Raw genomic sequence first — 21,079 nt, forward strand, 5'->3', positions numbered from 1 at the left:
TCCTGGTTCGGTCAAGTAGTTGGAGGAGCCATCAGGGGACGGGACGTCCGGATATTCCTTTATGCCAATCACCCCTGTAGGGGTAGTAGGAGCTGGTGAGTGGGGACCCACAAGGGGGAGCACAAGAGTCACCTGATAACTTTGAGCACCTTGTCACGTCTGGATTCCGTTGATTCACCACAAGATTGATTATAAATCAAAGCTTGTTTCGATGGGACTATTTTTTGATACATTTTTGATGTACACATACGTGTTAGTAATCAACTATTTTCACAAATTTAGTTTGTGGGCTACTTATATACATGTTATATACATGTTTTTTATATATATAACATATATATATATATATAATTGATATATATATATATATATATATATATATATATATATATATATATATATATATATATTTTTTTTTTTTTTTTTTTTTTTTTAAGTTGATGTGTGGTGTCACTTAGTCACTTAACTGACGGCCGAGCCTATCTGGCTATTAGACTGCCTTAGGTGACTTCTACTGTCTGTGATATTGGATATATAGTCACATTGTGGTTCGTACAAATAGCACTTTACACATATTTATTTGTATATACAAAGGGAGGACCATTACCCCTGGTATATGCCGCACTTTATATCTATCCACTGCTAAATACCCCGTAGCCTATAGGTAGCGCCATTAAAATATATATACACACATACTGCATCCAGTGTAGCCAAGCCAATATCTCACTGCAAGCCATTCCTGGTGTACTTTTTCTAATATACTTCAGGCGGTGTACATAGTACAAAGTACCATGCACCCATAGCCCATAGTGCAGTTGCTACTACTTTTCTGGTGGTGTACACAGTACACAATACATACAGTGCACCCATAGTTGCTATTAGACTTCTGGTGGTGTACACAATACCGTGCACCCCTGGTGCAGTTGCTACTACTTTTCTGGTGGTCTACACAATACATACAGTGCACCCATAGTTGTTATTACACTTCTGTTGGTGTACACTGTACTGTGCACCCATAGTGCAGTTGCTACTACTTTTCTGGTGGTGTACACAGTACATAATACAGTGTAGTGTGGTGTTGCAAAACAAAATCCCCATCATGTCCTGAGGCAGACGCTCACAGACCACTAAAAGAGGGCAAGCAGGCTCTGTGTCTACAGTCAACAGTGCTGGTCATGGACATGATGCATCTTCTGCAGGTGGCCGTGGGACACGCTTGACCTTTTTTTCTGCTGCTGGAACAGGGGCAGAAAAATTGGGCCTTTGGTGGTGCCACAACACTGTAACCCCTCACAGATACTCTTGTTGGGCGCAGAAACGGACCCTGCTGTGAAATATTAGATCAAAAATTGTAATTGCATGCCCCTGTTAAACAGGGACAGAAAAATTGGGCCTTAGGCATTGGTGGTGGTGCCCTAAACCAAAAATACCATTGGAAGCTAGCATCATCAAGATTGAGGAGAAATAGGATAGTCACTCAGCATAGGCAATCTTCAAGGGATCCCACATCCATAGAAAAATCAATCAGTTACATCAGCATCAGGTGCTTCATAGCTGCTGCTTTTTTGAATGTGAGCCTATCAACAGAGTCTGTGGACAGGCGCACTCTATGCCCTTGTACACACGGTCGGAGAATCCGTCGGAATGTGTCCTATCGGACCGTGTTGTCGGATAATCCGACTGTGTGTGGTATGCATCGGACTGATTCCGTCGGAATATCCGTCGGACCCAATTTTCCAACTTGTTGGAAATATTTTCCGACAAACTGGTCCGATCGGACATACTCCGATCATGTGTAGAGAATTCCGATCGGACAAAGTGCCACGCATGCTCAGATCAAATTCCTACACCAAAGCTATTGGCTACTAGCCTGAACGTAGTCCCGTTGTAACGCAAGAACGTCATCACGTTCTGAATGATCGGATTTTCCGACAACTTGGTCCGACTGTGTGTATGCAACAGTTTCGGACACAATCTGTCGGACAAAATCCAATGGATTTGGTTGGCAGAATGTCCGACCGTGTGTACAGGGGCTTAGATCCATTACAAACCCTCCAGCAGCACTGAATGTGCAGGACAGCCCAGTAGCTCAATTGCATATTGAGCTAGTTCTGGCCAGTGGTCCATCCTCCAGACTCAGTAACCCAGTGGATGCTCTGTTGGAAAGGTCTCCAAGTCTGGTCTTGCCCCTAGATATTCCTGCACCATGTAATGCAGATGCTGGCGATGGTTGCTTGAACCGATCAGCAAAAGTTTGCAGAGGCATTCGATTCTAAGTCCTCTGAGTCACTAAGGATCACATGATCTGTACCAACCTCCTCCCAGCCACTTATAACTCCTTGGGTTTCTGGGGACTGAAAACCATCCCTTGAAGACTGCTGCTGAGTGTTATCCTCCACGTCCATGCTGACACAATCCTCCTCCTCTTCATCATGTGTGTTTGGCGAGCCTGCAGGAATAATATCTGGATAAAGGGGGCCTTGAGTGATAAGGAAGTCCTCCTCTTCCTCCCACTGTTCTGTCTTAAGTGCCCTGTCCATTATTCCATTAAGCAGGTGCTCCAACAGAAAGACAAAAGGGACAGTATCACTGATGCATGCATTGTCGCTGCTCACCATCCTCGTGGCCTCCTGAAATGGTGACAGGACAGCGCATGCATCCTTGAACAGTAGCCACTGGCGTGGCAAAAAGAAGCCAAGCTCCACTGACCCTGTCCTGGTGCCATACTCATACAGGTACTCATTGATCGCCCTCTGCTGTGTGTGCAGCCGCTGCAGCATTGCCAACGTTGAGTTCCACCTGGTACACATGTCACAAATGAGGCGGTTGGTGTGCAGGTTGCATTCCACTTGAATGTCAGCCAGTCGAGCACTGGCATTGTATGACAGGTGGAAATGACCACAGACTTTTCTGGCCTGCCTCAGGAGATCTTGTAAGCCTGGATACCTGCTCAAGAACCACTGCACCACCAAATTCAAACATGGAACATGGGTCAAGTGTCCCTGTCAGAGGGCAGAGAGAAAGTTGGTGCCATTGTCGCATAGAAACATTCCTGGCCGAAGCTGGCGTGGCGTCAACTACCTCTGAGCCTGCCCCTGCAGAGCTGACAGAATCTCTGCCCCAGTGTGGCTCCTGTCCCCTAAGCAGACCAACTCATGCACTCCCTTGAATGCTTACAGAGCACCACTGGTTCAGAGAACAAATCTAATCTGCAGAAGAGACCATAGAGGAAGAAGAAGAGGAGGGGGTGGAGGAGAGAGCCGTGGCAGAATCACTGCTAGCATTTTGGAGGCGTGGTGGTGAAACAAGCTCCAACAATACCCTGTCCTGCATCCTTCCCAGCTGCCAGCAGAGTTACCCGTGAAGGAAAGGTAACATCCCTGCCCATGCCTGCTAGACCATGAGTCAGTGGCAATATACACCTTACTGCTGACCGCCCTGTCCAACAAGACAAAAACATTGCCTTCCACATGCTGGTAGAGAGCTGGAATGGCCTTCCGTGAAAAGAAATGGAGTTTTGGAACCTGCCACAGAGGTACAGCACATTCCACAATTTCACGAAAGGGGGCAGAGTCTACCAGCTGAAAAGGCAGTAGTTGTAGTGCTAGCTATTTGGCCAAGCTAGCATTCAGACACTGAGCATGTGGATGGCTGGGACCAAATTTATTTTTACAGTTTAGCAACTGGGGTAGGGAAATTTTCCTGCTAAAATCAGATGGTGGTGTACTGCTAGCAGATTGGCTGCAAGTACTTGGGACACCTATTACTATACCTTCATTCCTCTCAGGTTTTCGAGAGGACTGCAGGTATAGTAGGGTTGGAGATCCCAGATGAGGAGCCAGGAGAAGTCCTCCTTTTTCTTTGATGTGGGTCTTTCAAGTGCTGTTGCCAAAGGACTTGTTGCCTTATGAGTTTATGTGAAATCTCCATTAATAGCTGTAAAATATTGTACTTATGAATATATTTAATTTAGCTTGTATCTATGTAGGACGGAACATATTATCTTCAATAAATCTCTGGTAGACCAGACAAGTTGGTGCCTAAGCTTGTGCATACAAACAATGCTGGGATATACAATGAAGGGAGGCCAACCCATAATCAATACTTAACTTCCCGGGAAAATTCAAGTTAATCTCCTGCTCAGAATAATCACAAGGATTTGCATTAAAGGGGGCTGACTTATGCAAAGTATAGGGATTGGAGATGTAGCCAGTCCTTAACCAGGAATAGGGAAGCTCACTAATTTATAGCCACGGTATGCCAACCAATGAGGCATCAGGATGTAATGATATACACAGACTAGATGGGAGGGAAACACGCTCTTTTATGGGAGAGCAACCATCAGAATGGAACCTTGGTGCAAAGGGTAATTATGGAAAGGTCTGCATTTTACCTAACTAAATATGTTTGTAGATTAATGTTTTAAGGAATATACTCTGTATTCCTTCATGTAATTCTAATATTTTAACCTAATATTTTCTTCCTTGGTGTAGACTATAGATAGATGGTTGTGTATTAAATAGACTTTCAAATATTCACAATAAATGTTGTTATTGTGTTGAAGCTTTCACTCATGGTCAAAGAACTCTCATTTAACCCAAATCATATCTGAGAGATATTAAATCTCAAATATAGTATACAGGAAATATGTCTGGTCAAGCATATGGTGCCCAAGTGGCTGCTGTTCTAGCCACGCTTGATCCGCTTCAGACATTCGTTCCATACAGCAACGGTGTGACCTGCTGCACACGTGTCCAAAATGACCCACACCAAGGAGCTTTTCAAAATCAGCGGGGAGTCAGCAGCGCCCTGCTCCTGTGGAGCTCTGCGGTGTGATGCAGTAGGGTGGCTGCACTTAAGCTGCCCCCTAGAAGACATCCTGCTTCCTTGGAGTTGTGCCTCCTCCTCTATTCTTTCAGGCACCCAAGTAGAGTCAGCGACCTCATCATCCCCTCCCTCCTCATCACTGGAACAAACTTGGCACTATGCTGCAGCTGGGAGAACATGACTGCTAGTTTTTTGTCCTTCTTGGGCACCCCCTCTCTCTAGACTCCCATCCTCAACCTGGGAACCAACATCGGAGCCTTCAAATCGCTCCGCATCCTCCAGCAGCATGTACCTGATACTGTGGTCAAATAATTTGGGGGACTCCCCCATGCATGATGGTGGGGCTATGGAAGGAGTGACTGTGGACAAGGAGCTGGTGGAATAGGCTGCTTTGACAGCTGCATAGGAAGGAAAACTACTCTGAGCCTGGGTGGCAGAGGATGAGGAGGATGAGGACGGCTTTGCTATCCACTCCACCAACTCTTCTGCATGTTCTGGCTCAATAACATGGCCAGCAGCATAAAAAAGGACTAGTGTGCCCCATGGCCATCTGCAGAGGATCCACCATGTCCACGATCAGCACTGTTGAGTGTAGACACAAAGCCTGCTTGCCCTCTTTAGTGGCCTGTGAGCGTCTGCCTCTCCTTGGTGGCCTTCTGGACATGATGTATATTTTGTTTTGCAACACTGCACTAAACTGTATTGTGCACTGTGTACACCACCAGAAAAGTAGTAGCAACTGCACTACAGCTGCACTGTATTGTGTACTGTGTACACCACCAGAAAAGTAGTAGCAACCGCACTACGACTGCACTGTATTGTATTTACAATTTTTTGATCTAATATTTCACAGCAGGGCCCATTCCTGCGCCCAACAAGAGTATCTGTGAGGGGTTACAGTGCTGTGGCACCACCACCACCACCGCTGCCTAAGGCCCAATTTTTCTGCCCCTGTTTAACAGGGGCATGTAATTACAATTTTTGATCTAATATTTCACAGTAGGGCCCATTCCTGCACCCACCAAGAGTAACTGTGAGGCTTTACAGTGTTGTGCCACCACCACCACCACTGCCTAAGGCCCAATTTTTCTGCCCTTGTTTACCAGGGATATGTAATTACAATTCTTGATATAATATTTCACAGCAGGGCCTGTTCCAGTGCCCACCAAGAGTAACTGTGAGGGCTTACAGTGTTCTGGTACCATCAACACCTAAGGCCAAATTTTTCGCAGAGTGTATAGAGCAGGCCGTATAGTATATAGAGGCGGTCCCCTATTTTCAAACATCTGACTTACAAACGACTCCTACTTACAAACAGAGGGAGACAACAGGAAGTGAGAGGAAATCTACCCCTAGGAAGGGAAATTATCTCCTGTAAGTGTTAATATGGGAAAAAAAGGTGTCTCCACTGCTGCTTTATCACCAATCCTTGTTTCCCTAATAACCCAAAATTTTAAAAATCCAATTGTCATTGGGACAGAAAGTGAGGTGAAATACTCTGAACATGGGCAGAGACAGCAAAACAAATGTTACAGGGGTGATAACCCTTCCCCATGTTATCTAAAAAGCTTACAAATAGATTTTTTTGGCTGGAGCTACGCTTACAAAATGTACCTGTTCCAAAGTATAAACATATTCAACTTAAAGCGGTTCTTCACCCTAAAGGGGACGTTCCGCTAGTATTATCCCTCCCCCCTCCGGTGCCACAATCGGCACCTTTCGGGGGGGAGGGGGGTGCAGTTACCTGGATAATCCAGGTATCTGCACCCACTTCCGGCCAGACCGCTGCATGGCTCCGCCCCCCCCGTTGTGTTCTGGGAAACACACAGTTCCCAGAGACACAGCGGGGGACCAAAAGAGAAGCGCAGCGCAACTCGCGCATGCGCAGTAGGGAACCGAGCAGTGAAGCCCTCATGCTTCACTTCCCGATTCCCTGACAGAGGATGGCGGCGGTGGCTGCAGCGAGACGAGCGATCGCTCGTTATCTGCCGCCGACATCGCTGGAACCTGGGACAGGTAAGTGTGATATTATTAAAAGTCAGCAGCTGCAATATTAGTAGCTGCTGGCTTTTAATATTTTTTTTTTAGATGCAGCTCCTCTTTAAGAAGAAACCTACGGTCCCTATCTTGTTTGTTCAGAATATATAGGGCCTGGGGGCCCCACTCCTTTTTTTTTTTATTTGGGTGTGGGGTTCCCCTTAATATCCATACCAGACCCAAAGGCCCTGGTAATGGGCTGGGGGGGGGGGGGTTACCCATGCCGTTTTTCTCAATGATTTTCATTCATATTGCCAGGACCTGACATTACATTACAGCCGCAAGCAGTTTTAAATGACTTGTATTCCTTTACAAATGTCATTTTGTGCAGGAACTGTTCTAAACATGGGAAAAATGCATCAATTTGCAGGCATACTATAGTCACCCCCAGGCATGATATTTAAAGGAATATTGCAATTTTATTGTTTCACTTTAAGCATTATTAAAATCACTGCTCCGGAAAAAACTGACGTTTTTAAAATTGACACATGTCCCCTGGGGCAGGACCCAGGTCCCCAAACACTTTTTAGGACAATAACTTGCATATTAGCCTTTAAAATGAGCACTTGTGATTTTTCATGTTCAAGTCCCATAGACTTTAACAGTATTCGCACAATTTTTTTGCCTTTTTGCATGTTTTGCTGCGAACCAAACCGGGGGGTGTTCGGCTCATCCCTACTACACACTTAAACAAGCCCTAAACCTGAGGAATCTGTAAAAAAAAAAAAACTACCCTTGCAGTGGGCCCTCCTGTCATTAACTCCTCCTACCTCCACACTGTAAAGATTAAATGCTTTTTAGGTCTAGGTGTTATAGGAAAAGGTTGTAAAACACACTATTCCTGGCTCCACCCACCATTGGTGCTCTTCTTTATAATGCTTTGGGATGTGGTTGCGTGTCCCCATGTACAATGGGGGACTACTTGTGAAAAAAGTGAATGGTGATCTTGGCTGCAACGCTCCAATTAATAACAATAATAAATGCATATTTTACCTGCAACAGTACAATATTTAACAAAAGTGAGTGCACCCCTCACATTTTTGTAAATATTTTATTATATCTTTTCATGTGATAACACTGAAAAAATTACACTTTTCTACAATGTAAAGTAGTGAGTGTACAGCTTGTATAACAGTGTAAATTTTCTGTCCCCTCAAAATAACTCAACACACAGCCATTAATGTCTAAACCACTGGCAACAAAAGTGAGTACACCCTAAGTGAAAATGTCCAAATTGGGCCCAAAGTGTCAATATTTTGTGTGGCCACCATTATTTTCCAGTACTGCCTTAACCCTCTTGGGCATGGAGTTCACCAGAGCTTCACAAGTTGCCACTGGAGTCCTCTTCTACTCCTCCATAAAGACATCACGGAGCTTGTGGATGTTAGAGACCTTGCACTGCTCCACCTTCCATTTGAGGATGCTCCACAGATGCTCAATAGGGTTTGGCCAGTCCATCACCTATACCCTCAGCTTCTTTAGCAAGGAAGTGGTCATCTTGGAGTTGTGTTTGGGGTGGTTATGTTGAAATACTGCACTGCGGCCCAGTCTCTGAAGGGAGAGGATCATGTTCTGCTTCAGTATGTCACAGTACATGTTGGCATTCATGTTTCCCTCAATGAACATTAGCTCCCCAGAGTCGGCAGCACTCATGCAGCCCCAGTCCATGACAATCCCACCACGATGCTTGACTGCAGGCAAGACACACTTGTCTTTGTACTCCACACCTGGTTGCCACCACACACGCTTGGCACCATCGGAACCAAATACGTTTATCTTGGTCTCATCAGACTACAGGACATGATTCCAGTAATCCATGTCCTTAGTCTGCTTGTCTTCAGCAAACTGTTTGCAAGCTTTCTTGTGCATCCTCTTTAGAAGAGGCTTCCTTCTGGGGTGACAGCCATGTAGACCAATATAATACAGTGTGCGGTGTATGATCTGAGCACTGACACACTCCCCACCCCTTCAACCTCTGCAGCAATGCCGACAGCACTCATACGTCTGTTTCCCAAAGACAACCTCTGGATATGACGCTGAGCACTTGGACTTAACTTCTTTGGTCGACCATGGCGAGGCCTGTTCTGAGTGGAACCTTTCCTGTTAAACCACTGTATGGTCTTGGCCTCTATGCTGCAGCTCAGTTTCAGAGTCTTGGCAATCTTCTTATAGCCTAGGCCATCTTTATGTAGAGCAACCTTTTTTTCAGATCCTCAGAGAGTTCTTTGCTATGAGGTGCCATGTTGAACTTCCAGTGACCAGTATGAGAGAGGGAGAGTGATAACACCAAAATTTAACACACCTGCTCCCCATTCACACCTGAGACCTTGTAACACTAATGAGTCACATGACAACGGGGAGGGAAAATGGCTAATTGAGCCCAATTTGGACATTCTCACTTAGGGGTGTACTCACTTTTGTTGTCAGTGGTTTAGACATTAAAGGCTAGGTGTTGAGTTATTTTGAGGGGACAGCAAATTTACACTGTTATACAAGCTGTACACTAACTACTTTACATTGTAGCAAAGTGTAATTTTTTCAGTGTTGTCACATGAAGAGATATCATAAAATAATTGCAAAAATGTGAGGGGTGTACTCACTTTTGTGAGATACCGTATGTGCCTTTTTATCAAAGGTGAACTTAGCCTTTAAAACAGACAAGCACCACCATTTACAAAGCTCATCCAGTACCTGTTCAGTTAAACCCCCTTATGCCCAATCTTAAAAATAATGAACGCTGAGTGACAGCATCCAAATTGGACACGAAGATCCAGGACAAGCCTAGTGTTTACCCTCCGCCCAGCCATGTTTACTGACAAGTGTCTCACGTGTGGCCAACTGGCCATGTCGTTGAAGCATCCTCCATCTCAGCCCGCTGGGCACATAACTCAGCATAGCCCTCCTCATGTTACCCAGACACAGCGCTCGGCCCCCCCCAGACTCTTGCTCACCTTGCTGGATGCCCCAGTTGCTCCCCCTGGAAGCAGTACACTCAACTGCCTCTCCTGCACAGGTAGACAGATGTGGCAGAAGGAATGCAGACACGGGAGAAGCTTGGCCTCGGAGTTCCGGTTCTGCAGACTCTGGGTACACATGGTGCACGTATCCAGCAGATTGAAGGTTGTTTGGCATTGAGGAAAAGGAGTCTGTAGAAGACAAAGGGAACTGAGCTCTCCTCATCCGGAGCCACCATAGGAACGGCTGGAGAGGCTGCCATCTTCCCTTTTGTGCCACCTGCATCGTCTGGGACTTAGTTCCCGCACTGCTACTCCTGCCCTGTCTGCTGCCATTGTTGTTACTGCTCATAGGACCTTCTGTCTCTCCTCCACCACCTCCTTTGTTGTTTCATTCCGGGACACTGTATTGTCCCAGAATGAAGGTGCGCAGGTCCTGGGACAGAAATGCAAAATGCGGGACTGTCCTGGGCAATCCGGGACACATGGTCACCCTACAGCCATCCCGGTGGACAACTGCACTCATGAAACCACAGGATCTCTTTTGTTTTTCCTTTCTTCAGCCTCCTGTACTTCTGGTCCAGTGAATATGGCATTCCTGGGGACAGCTACGTACCTGTATGCTAGGCTTGCTTGGCTTATAGGAATGGTTACTGATATAGGTGACACTACACTAAGCTATATTCCCCGATCACTCGTACAAAGGGGGCCATTACAGTGCATTGCTTTTGATACAATTGGTTGATTTGTGTGATACACAAGATACAATGTCTGGTACATAATTAGTCCAAGCAATGAAAAAGTCTCACATACGTGGCATTGGAGTGTAATTCTAAGTATACGAGAAATATCTTATTAAATTGACAACTTTGTTTTTTTTTATTAAACTAACAGAAATTATCTATACTTACCTGCTCTGTGCAATGCTTTTGCATAGAGCTGCCCAATCCTCTAATTCTGTGGTCCCCCGCCAGCGCTCCAGGTCCCTCCTCTTCAGCGGGTGCCCTTGCAGAAAGCCATTTCCATGGAGGCACCCATGTGTGCTAGCTCCCGAGCCCATTCACACAGATAGTGGTACTCGGCCCCGCACCACGTTTTACAGAATTTGATTGACAGCGGTGGGAGCCAATGGCTTCCGCTGCTATCAATCTGCCCAATGAAGAAAGAGAGAGTGGCAGGAGTTTTTGCTCTCGTGCACATCGCTGGATCAGATCAGGCTCGGGTAAGAAAAGGGGGGGGGCTACAGCACAGCAGGTTTTTCACCTTAATGCATTAAGATGAAAAACCTTAAAGTAATACTAAAGTCTCTTTTTGTTTTGTTGTTAAAAATAATAACCATGTTATACTTGCCTGTTCTGTGTAGTGGTTTTGCACAGAGCAGCCTGGATCCTCCTCTTTACGGTTCCCTTTTCGGTGCTCCTGGGCCTTCCCTCCTGTTGAGTTTCCCCCCAGCAAGCAGCTTGTGATGCGGGCACCCAAGCTGAGCCACAGGTCCTTGTGTCCATTCAGACACGGAGCCATGGCCCCCCCCACCCCATTCTTTTCTCATTGGCTCACTGACTTTGATTGAAAGCAGCCGGAGCCAATGGTGCAGTGCTGCTGTCTCAGCCAATGAGAAGGAGAGTCCAGGACAGCCAAGTGTCTTGTACAAGATCGCTGGATCTAGATGGGGCTCAGGTAAGCATTAGGTGGCTGCTGCACACAGAAGGTTTTTTATCTTAATGCATTTACAACCACTTTAAGAATATTAAGAAGAAGCTTGTTTAGCTGTACTTCTCCTGTGGATCCCAGTAGTGCAGTTTGTCCTGCACTCCTGTGACCCATTTTAAGCAGAAAGCAGACTAAAACCCGCTGTTGGCTGGCATCACAGAGCCGGTCCAAGCTCGGGCAAGATCGCAACCATATGGTCGGGAACCTCCCACATGCCTGGACCAGCACCTGGCTCAGCGAGCCAATGAGAGCCTGTGCCAGCCACTCCTGCCCCCTCCACAGCCCAGCACTCTAGTGAGCGTGGGGGAGGGGAGTTAGAGCAGACAGCAATGACTGACAGTCACCAGCTCTCTGCTCAGGTAGCTCTGAAAACCTAGCAATCAGTGGTGTTTGATCGCTCAGTTCTCAGTGCTAGAGCCGTCGGGGGACATATCAGGGTCATGTGGTGAGGTCAGTGACAGGTGAGGCACTGGCTAGTATCAGAGCCAGATACACACAAGTTACATAGTCACAAGTTACGTATTCGATTACCATTAGCTACCAACAGTCCTGATTTTATTAAAACAAGTCCTTATGTTGGTTGAATTAGTAAACTATGAGAACTAATGAAAGTGCCATATATAATCTATATAATAAAAGAATAGAACCTGAACCATTCTCTAATTATATAGATTATATATAACACCTTCATTAGTTTTTATAGTTTACTAATTTAACCAGCATAAGCTTTGTTTTATCATATGTAAACATTGTTCAAACCACACATGTGAGGTTAAGCCAGTGGCGTGCAAAACACACTCCAAAAAACTTCACCCGGTGCATAAAAAATGTGCACACACATAAAGAGTGACACAAAAAAGTGCAGACGGGTACACAAGTCCTCTAAAATCAGAGGACCTTGTCCTGAATCCCCGGGGGCGTTAGGCTCCTGACAGGGACAAGGACACTTAAAACTTGGTCTTCCTGGCCGAAACCAGTCAGACCCCGTTCTTCGGAAGGTCTGCCGAAACAGACCCACCCAAATACTAGGTAGGGCTCCCCCGAAGGAAGACCCCAAACCCTGAGGCAGAGGGTGAACTAAGCCAAAAGGCCATGTCCACCCCCACACCAGACTTTCAGGACAGGCCCTAGAACCTGTGACCCTACTCATCACAGCAAACGTGCAAAGTGACAAAACAAGACGTGACAAGACACACTGAAAATAAATAAAAAGTGGGGAAGGGATAGTGGAGAGGAGAGTGAAAAGGTGGTCGTTGTGTGAAACAACGACCAGGCCCTCCGGCCGGGAATAAAAAATTCCTCTGGTCCCAGCCAAAAGGCCCGGCCCAAGAGGCAGGTGCTAAAAAAGCGTGTCATGGTGCAGTGACCGTGGTGCCCAAAATCAAAGTGACCCTCACTCACAGTGATTGTTAGGCACCCCTGGACTGCCACTCCAGGGGCACATACTCCATAGGCTTTCAAGACCGCCCCCGACCCCCGGCCCAGACCACAGCAGCCCCCACCCCGGACAGGAAGGCATGAAGATCAGGAAGCTTGGTGAGAGCCCTTTACCATCAGGCTCCACCGTCGCTCCCATCACTCCTTCCTAATTATATTCGGATGTACTAACCGGCACTCCCCCTACATCCAAAAAGGAGTGACCAGTGTTCCTTTCCGAAAAACTGCCCGGGGCTAGAACTACCCCAATCCAGACCAGAGGCCGGGAACCCGGCCTTCTGGATCCGACCAGGCAGCACCTGCCCTCACCAGGGGCATCCTTCCAGATGGCTCAGACTCAACCATGCATCGGCCCCCAGTTTACTGTCGGGCGGCACGACGTGGCCCCTACCGAAACCATCCTTCGGGATGCAAATTACACCATCGGAGAGCGCCGCCCAAACCCTCTCAAATAGGGATGGACCAGCGCCTCCTTTGGCAACTGATAAGAACAGATACTACACTTGATCTTAGCCAAAAGGCCGAGAAGCGATGTGAGGTATCACAAGCGAGCAAGTGCAATAATTCTAGCACTAGACATCCTCTGTAACGCTAAACATGTAACCTGTAAAAAATATTAAAGGGTAGCTTATGGAGATTTTTAAGTACTGAAGTTTGGCGCTGTTCCACAAGTGTGCGCTATTTTAAAGCATGACATGTTAGGTATCTATTTACTCGGTGAAACATCATCTTTCAAATTATACAAAAAAAATCAGGTTAACTTGTGTGTGTTTTTTTTTAGTCATGAATTAATAATGTGTGACATAACAAGTTCAAACGACCACCATTTTATTCCCTAGGGTGTCTGCTAAAAAAATATAACGTTTGGGGGTTCTGAGTAATTTTCTAGGAAAAACATTATGATTTTTACATGTAGGAGAGAAGTGTCAGAATTGGCCTACTCAAGCAGGTGGCTCAACGGACAAATTACTGAAGTTTGAAGTTATAACTTCAAACCAGTAATTTCACAGGAAATAGATAAATAATAATTTATTATGTTATAACATATAGCCAGGGCTCAAGTCCTATGGGAACGCATGGGAATGGAGTTCCTGTACTTATTCCACAACAGGAACTCAGTTCCCGTTAGCAGCCGCGTCCTGCAAGACTTTGAAGTATGTGAGCTGTGTGGAAGGTGCTACACCAACAGCCGCCGACACAGCTCACAATAGTAACTGCCTCACACCAGAGGTGGACTGACCATTCAGGCATTGCCAGTAGGGGGCCCCATGACAGCTTCCTCTTCGATCTACCTGTCAATCACAGCTAGCTGACGGGTAGATCATGTCCCTGCTGCTAAGAGATTGTATTTAGTCAGACCTCTCGTAATGCGCTTCTCCCTGCCAATCCCTCCTGATTTTCTCTCTCCTCACCCCCCCCCCCCCCCCCCAGTCTCCTGCATACTTGCTCTGTGTGTCCCGCTGAATCCCCCCCTCCTCTATCTTCAGTGCCATATGATGAGAGAACCCAGAGGAGGAGCACAGCTATTCTGCTCACAGGACATGCAGGGAGAGAGGTGAGCTGAGGGAGGAACATCAGTTTGGGGTGGTAAGCTGAGCACAATACATGGTAAAGTTTAATGCCAGGAGGGAAGTTTATGTGGAAATATGTGAAGGGTTGGAATAGCAGCGAGTGTGTGTTGGAGCCCTGCAGAGTGTGCAGCCCCCCAAGCTAACATACAAACATCTCCTAAGCAGGAACACATCACTATCTCCCCAAGCATTCTGTCCAGATAATGTGCAGTTTATGACCTTTCCGTTTAACCCTGTGTTATCCAAACTCTGTTCAATGAAAAGTGTAAACTCACCACATAAATACTCTATATGCAAAATAACATTCCCCAATAAAGATCAGAACATGATGTTCACATTTGCATGAAAGCACAACTGAATGAATGCTGATTATTCAGAGAATTGCCGTATTTATGTTTATTGAGGATTGTTTTGTTTTTTTATGTACTAAAAGTTAAGCTTCCTACACACAATACGAAAATTGGATGAAAAATACCACTTTTGAAGTGTTTGTGCATATGAGCGTATCATTTCTTTATTTTTTTTGGTGGGGGGTGGATCTTGGGTGGGATTTCCCACACTTTTTCCCCAGGACTTGACCCCTGCATATAGCATAATAATATATTATTTAGCTTCATTAAATAGCAGCAGCAGATTCTCCTTCTTAACTGTGTGAGAAAAACATGAGGTCGTGAGCAAATAGTATACCCATAAAGACATGTTTTTTCCTTGTAGTTAAAGAGGAAGTAAACCCTGATGGGTTTTACTTCCTCTTTGTCTGCCTGCAAAGGTAAAGCATAATGGGTTACTATGCATTGCATAGTAACCCATTATGTGTCACTTACCTGACACAGGAGCCAGTGATGTCACCGCTGTCCCTTCTTTCACGGAGCGTCCATCTTCTTTCCGGGTATCGTGGCTCCGGTGCTGTGATTGGCTGGAGCCGCGATTACATCACTCCTGTGCATGCGCACAGGAGCCGCCAATGGCATATCGCCGTTAGCAGCAGCATGCTCAGTGCGCCTGCGCACCACTGTCTTTTTGCAAATATCTCCTAAACCGTACAGGTTTAGGAGATATCTCTTGGACCTACAGGTAAGCCTTAATCTAGGCTTACCTGTAGGTCAAAGTGGTCTGTAAGGGTTTACAATCACTTTAAGAGGGCTGGAAGGAAGTATTTGTCTTTTAGACACGTCTCCTTTTATGACACTGCAGTGAGAGGTGTGCATCCACTGCAGAATTTTTATTGGACAGCTTGGGCCAATGGTACTTTACTATTGGGCCAACAAGACCCCAAGCTGTCCATTGAGCTCAGTGCCTCTGAAAGAAGTGAGAGGCACTGAGATCTCATCCTCCCAGTCTCCTGCAAGCAGTGTGCCAGCTTGTATTTAAACTGGCCACGCTGTATGTAACTTCTGACAGGCTGTGCAAGGAGCCCCGTATCTCCAGAACCATTGGTGCTAGGAGCCCCAAATTTTGACCAGTGGTGGCGTATGAGCTACGGTCCTCCATTTTGTTTTTAATGCCCAAGGTGAGGCTCTGCCTTACCTGCCTGCACATCTCTGGGACAGATGCAGCAATGGATTGATGCTGCATCCACCAGGGTAAGTATGATTAAATAAAAATGAGGATTTCCACACTTCTCTTTTAACGTGACTTACCACCCCTCAGCCGCCTGTCATTATCAATGACAGGCGGCTGAGGGATTGCTTTTCAATGGAGTGGCAATGACAACCACAAGTGTAAATGAACCCCAAGAAAACGTTATTTTTATTTTTTTAGCAATGCAGGTGGACTTTGCCTTTAAATAGTGCTTCACCCAACTAAAATGTCTCAAAGGAGAACTCTGCAGACCCAAGTAGCCATCACCTGACATGCTCTACAGAAGTACAGTAAGAAGAGTCTCTGAGGTGTAAGTCCCAGGTCTGGGGGCCTAGCACATGACACAAGACCTCTGAGCACTGCTCTGTCATGACTGGAGCTTGCATCTCTTCCCTGACTGCTGCCCATCACTTTACAGGGCTGGCAATGAGCCTTCACTGACAGATCACACAGCAACCTGGCCACGCCCTCCAGAAAGGCGCGCGAACCCGGACGGCCGGCGCGCGTTGCCAGGGAGACAAGGGAGGTGTACGTGCTGACGCTGTTCTATATGAGCGCGAGCGGCGGGACCTCTGCTCCTCTTATTATTTTACCGCCATCCTAGAGGGGCGCTCCCTCCTCCTGTCTCCAGGCACTGCGCGGCGACAGCAGCGGACTTCTGGCTCTGTCACCCCGGTAAGAGCTCACAGCGCGTCTCGGGAGCAGGCCGGACACCGGCCGACATTCTGCTTTGGGACCGGGCGAGCCGACATATGTGTGTGAGGAGACTGGGAGCGGCACCCATAGGAGAGGGAGGGCGGGGGGAACTCCTGTCACCCGGAACACATAACGGAGCATCCTCTCGGCTCCGGCCGGCTGCTCGGGCTGTACCTCGCTCCCCGCCGGACGTGTGACGGCTCCGGTCACAGTGGATGACGGTCATAGGCCTCGGCTGGGAGGGAGGTGGCAGGGCCGGAGCGCGCCCTAGAAGTGTGTAGTGATGGCGGGAGGAGAGGCGCTGTCCCCCGGACGGCCTTCTCTCTGCTGTGCACGAGGCGGCCGGGCAGCGCTGCACGTGTTGCTGTATTGATCAGCCTGGAGCGGATGCAGGGCGGCCTCCTCTTATATACCGGAATAACGGAGCGCCCGACACGTGCACAGTGCGGCCCGCACTCACAATGCCAGGATGTGGGGAGTCAGGTGGGCCATGGCTGGGGAAGGGCAACACATCAGGCGCAGCAGTGATTCGCTGCTTACTCCGCACAGTTGAGCAAAGGCAGCACATGGGCGCAGCATTGATCTGCAGCTTGCACTATATTCCATCCTAGAGGAAGGGCAGCACATGGGGGGGTGCAGCAGTGATCCGCTGACTACACACAATCCCTTGAGGAAGGGCAGCACATGGGGGGGGGGGGGGGGCTGCAGCAGTGATCCGCTGCTTACTCTACACAATAGAGGGGCAGCAGTGATCTGCTTACTTTACATACCATCACAGAGGAAGGGCAGCACATGGGGGTGCAGCAAGTGATCCGCTGCTTACACTACACACCATCCTAGAGGAAGGGCAACACATGGGGGTTGCAGCAGTGATCCGCTGCCTACTCTACACAATAGAGGAAGGGCAGCAGTGATCTGCTTACTCTACATACCACCATAGAGGAAGGGCAGCACATGGGGGGAGCAGCAGTGATCTGTTGCTTACTCTATATACTATTATAGCGGAAGGGCAGCACATGGGGGTGCAGCAGGGATCCGCTGCTTAATCTACACCAGTGATTCTCAACCAGGGGTCCTCCAGAGGTTGCTAGGGGTTCCTTCAACATTGGGCCATTTCTGCCTCTCAGATAAGTTCCCACTGACACCAGTTATCTTTCAGCAATCTGTAAGGAGGTAATTCTTCCCAAGAACCATTCTTCCCACTGACCATCACACTAATGTAGTATGAGTTGTAGATATCTTAATTTTTAGCAGGGGTTCCCCCCGATCCTGGAGAACTATTTCAAGGGTTCCTCTGTGTTGAAAAGGTTGAGAGGCTGCTCTACACAATAGAAGGGCACCAGTGAACTGCTTACTCAACATACCATCATAGAGGAAGGACAGCACATGGGGGAGGCAGCCGTGATCTGTTTACTCATACCATCATAGAGGAAGGGCAGCACATGGGGGTGCAGCAGTGATCTGCTTACTCTACACAATAGAGGAAGGGCAGCAGTAATCTGCTGCTTACTCTACACATCATCATAGAGGAAAGGCAGCACATGGGGGTGCAGTGATGATCCGCTGACTATTCTACACACTACCGTAGAGGAAAGGCAGCACATGGTGTGCCAGGTGATCACCGCTTACTGCAGTAAGGACAGCACATGAGTCAGGGCTGGCTCCTACAGATGTGCTATGGCTGAGGAAGGGCAGCACATAGGGGTGCAGCAGTAATTTGCTGCTTACTCTGCACATCACCATAAAGGAAGGGCAGCACATGTGTTGTAAGGGCCGGCCCCTACAGATGTGCCATGGCGTTACATTTTTTTTATTTTTGGGTTTTCTGTTACAATTAAATCAAATCCCCATTCGGAGGAGAGTTCTGAATTCTCAAAATGCAGAATCCTATGCTTTTTGTTGCTCTGTGTTCATACTGGTATGATTAGTTGTTTGCTCAAGTGAGTTCATTTTTATGCCTATTTAGAGCGGAACTAAACCTTCCTGCCATCTTGGCTTATGTTTAATCTGCAATTGCCATGATGCAGCACATGTGATCAGTTATGACTCCTGCCATTTGGTTTGGCTAAAAGCCTAAGTAAATGTGACTATATTCTCAGCATGCTGGCAATGTAACGTTTTTTGACACCGTTAAATTGATGGGTTTAGTTCTGCTTTAAAATGGAACTAAACCCTTCTATTTTCAGTCAAGGAAACTGCCCATTTCATTTGATCAACTGCCATGGTGCTGCACACGTGATCAGTTATGACTCCAGCCATTTAATGATTTGGCTGAAAACACAAGCAAATGACAGTTGGCATTTGTGCATGCTGGGAATGTATTTTTTTGAAACCGTTAAGTTGACGGGTTTAGTTCCGCTTTAAGCATGTCTGCACCTGTAAGCACCAGCCTGAAAAATTGTTCTTTAGAACTGCTCGCCCAGCCAGGGAAATGAATGCCTGAGGTTTGAAACATGTGCTAATACTTGTGTAAGGATAGACAGCTGGCGTACAGTAACTGCAGATGTTTAAAGTGGTTGTAAACCCTTACAACACACTGTGACCTATAGGTAAGCCTAGATTAAGGCTTACCTGTAGGCCCAAGAAATCTAAACCTACAGTTTAGGAGATATTTGCCGGAAGACAGGCACCGCCGCCAATGGCAAAATGCCGCGAGTGGCGACTCCTGTACGCAGGAGTGACGTCATCGCGGCTTTGCCAAATGACAGTGGTGGAGCAGCAAGACCCACTGAGAAGATGGATGCGCCGGACTACAGGGGACAGCGGTGACTTTGCTGGCTCCTGTGTCGGGTAAGGACGATGCATAGTAGTCCATTATGCTTTACCTTTGCAGGGAATGAAAGCGGAAGTAAACTCATCAGGATTTACTTCCTCTTTAAAGTAATTGTAAAAGCTTAATTTGAAAAAAATGAATTGCCTGTTCTGTGCTCCGTGTTGCAGAGGGGCCTTACATCGCCTTTTCTGGGGTCCCTCACCAGTGCTTTGGGCACCTTCACTTGGTGTGCCACCATAGGAAGCCTGTTGATCCCAAGCCAGCCTGCGTTCGGCTGTCGACAGTGTGGCTCTGCCCACAGGATTCACTTAACAGAGGCAGCCAATGACCCCCAGAGGGATTTCAGAGAGTTGCTGCAAATGGGCACAGTGCTGGATCGAGGTAGGACTCGGGTAAGTATAAGGGGGGGGGGGGTCATAAGAATACAGGGACTTTATTTTTTAACCTTAAGGGTGGTATTAAAGTGATACTAAAGTCTTTGTTTTTAAAGAGAGAAATACTTGCCACCTCTGTGCAGTGGTTTTGTGCTGAGCAGCCTAGATCCTCCTGCTCTTGGGTCCCTCTTCAGCGCACCTAGCCCCTGCCTCTGCAAGGGGAGCAGAGTCGTAGCTCCATGTCCAGTCAGACACGTGGGAGCCAATGGTGCCGCACTGCTGTCTCAGCCAATGAGGGAAAGTCCCGGGTAGCCAAGATACTTCAACATCGCTGGATTGCATGACAATAAAGACCTAATTTTAGTGTATATAACACAGCTCCCTTTGTGTGTTTTTTATTTATCAAGGAAACAAAAACCTGTAAGACAAAGGCATCATGAGATGGCATGCATTGTATACTAGCTCATTAGGAAATACCTGCCTTAGAACAAAGCCCTCCAGCTGCACCTACACACCATTGACTGACCTTTTCGGGTTCGTGGGCTCTGGTGCTATGAGTAGCTGGATCCGCATTGACGTCCTGCATGTGCGTGGGAGCTGCTGGTCAAGGCACAGGGCTCTGAAAAAAAAAAATGGCACAGGCAGCCATTCTTTCAGAGTGCATGTGCTGATTGGGATATTTACTGGCCTCCAATGAGACAAATGTTGAAAGTTTAGGGGATATTTACAGTACCTATAGGTACAAACAAACCAGGGGAGTTTACTTCCTCTAACTTTATTTGACATGCACAAGTTGGTGTACAGTTGCATATGATCTGTCCAGTGTGTTGCAATAAAATGCAGCATGGCTGAATAGTATAGCAGATTACTGCAGGGCTGCATTTCAGAGTGTAGAGTATACATAGAAAACAATTGCTTTCTGTGTTGTAGCGGTGACTGGCGTTCTTACAGTGCAGGGAAAAGCGTCTGTCACTGCACTAGTTTGATTTGGCCCTTAAGCTTCTAAAATGCTTCAAAATTACTTGGAAGGTGCTCTGCTCACTTCTTCACACTTCAAATCCTGTAGGCAGTCTTGACATCCCTGTATAAAATGGGGCAATACAGGGGGTCTGTGTATGC

At 47.1% G+C, this 21,079-nt stretch overlaps 1 protein-coding gene and 1 pseudogene across 3 annotated transcripts in view; one reads left to right on the forward strand and one right to left on the reverse strand.

The window, feature by feature from the left end:
* Positions 1-13,390: 13,390 nt before the first annotated feature.
* LOC143964586 (U2 spliceosomal RNA) lies at positions 13,391-13,498 on the reverse strand (annotated as a pseudogene).
* Positions 13,499-16,634: 3,136 nt separating this feature from the next.
* NAP1L1 (nucleosome assembly protein 1 like 1) overlaps positions 16,635-21,079 on the forward strand; it is a 42,300-nt gene continuing 37,855 nt past the window's right edge. For 2 of the 3 annotated variants that reach the window (XM_077474181.1, XM_077474180.1), the window contains exon 1: positions 16,635-16,792. The gene's annotated coding sequence lies outside the window, so the exon portion shown is untranslated. The remainder of the gene's footprint in view (positions 16,793-21,079) is intronic. The other variant, XM_077474179.1, reaches the window with a different exon arrangement.

Source organism: Lithobates pipiens, unplaced genomic scaffold (assembly GCF_037356315.1).
Source record: "Lithobates pipiens isolate NorthernLeopardFrog02 unplaced genomic scaffold, aLitPip1_a1.2 Scaffold_8, whole genome shotgun sequence".
NCBI lineage: Eukaryota > Metazoa > Chordata > Amphibia > Anura > Ranidae > Lithobates > Lithobates pipiens.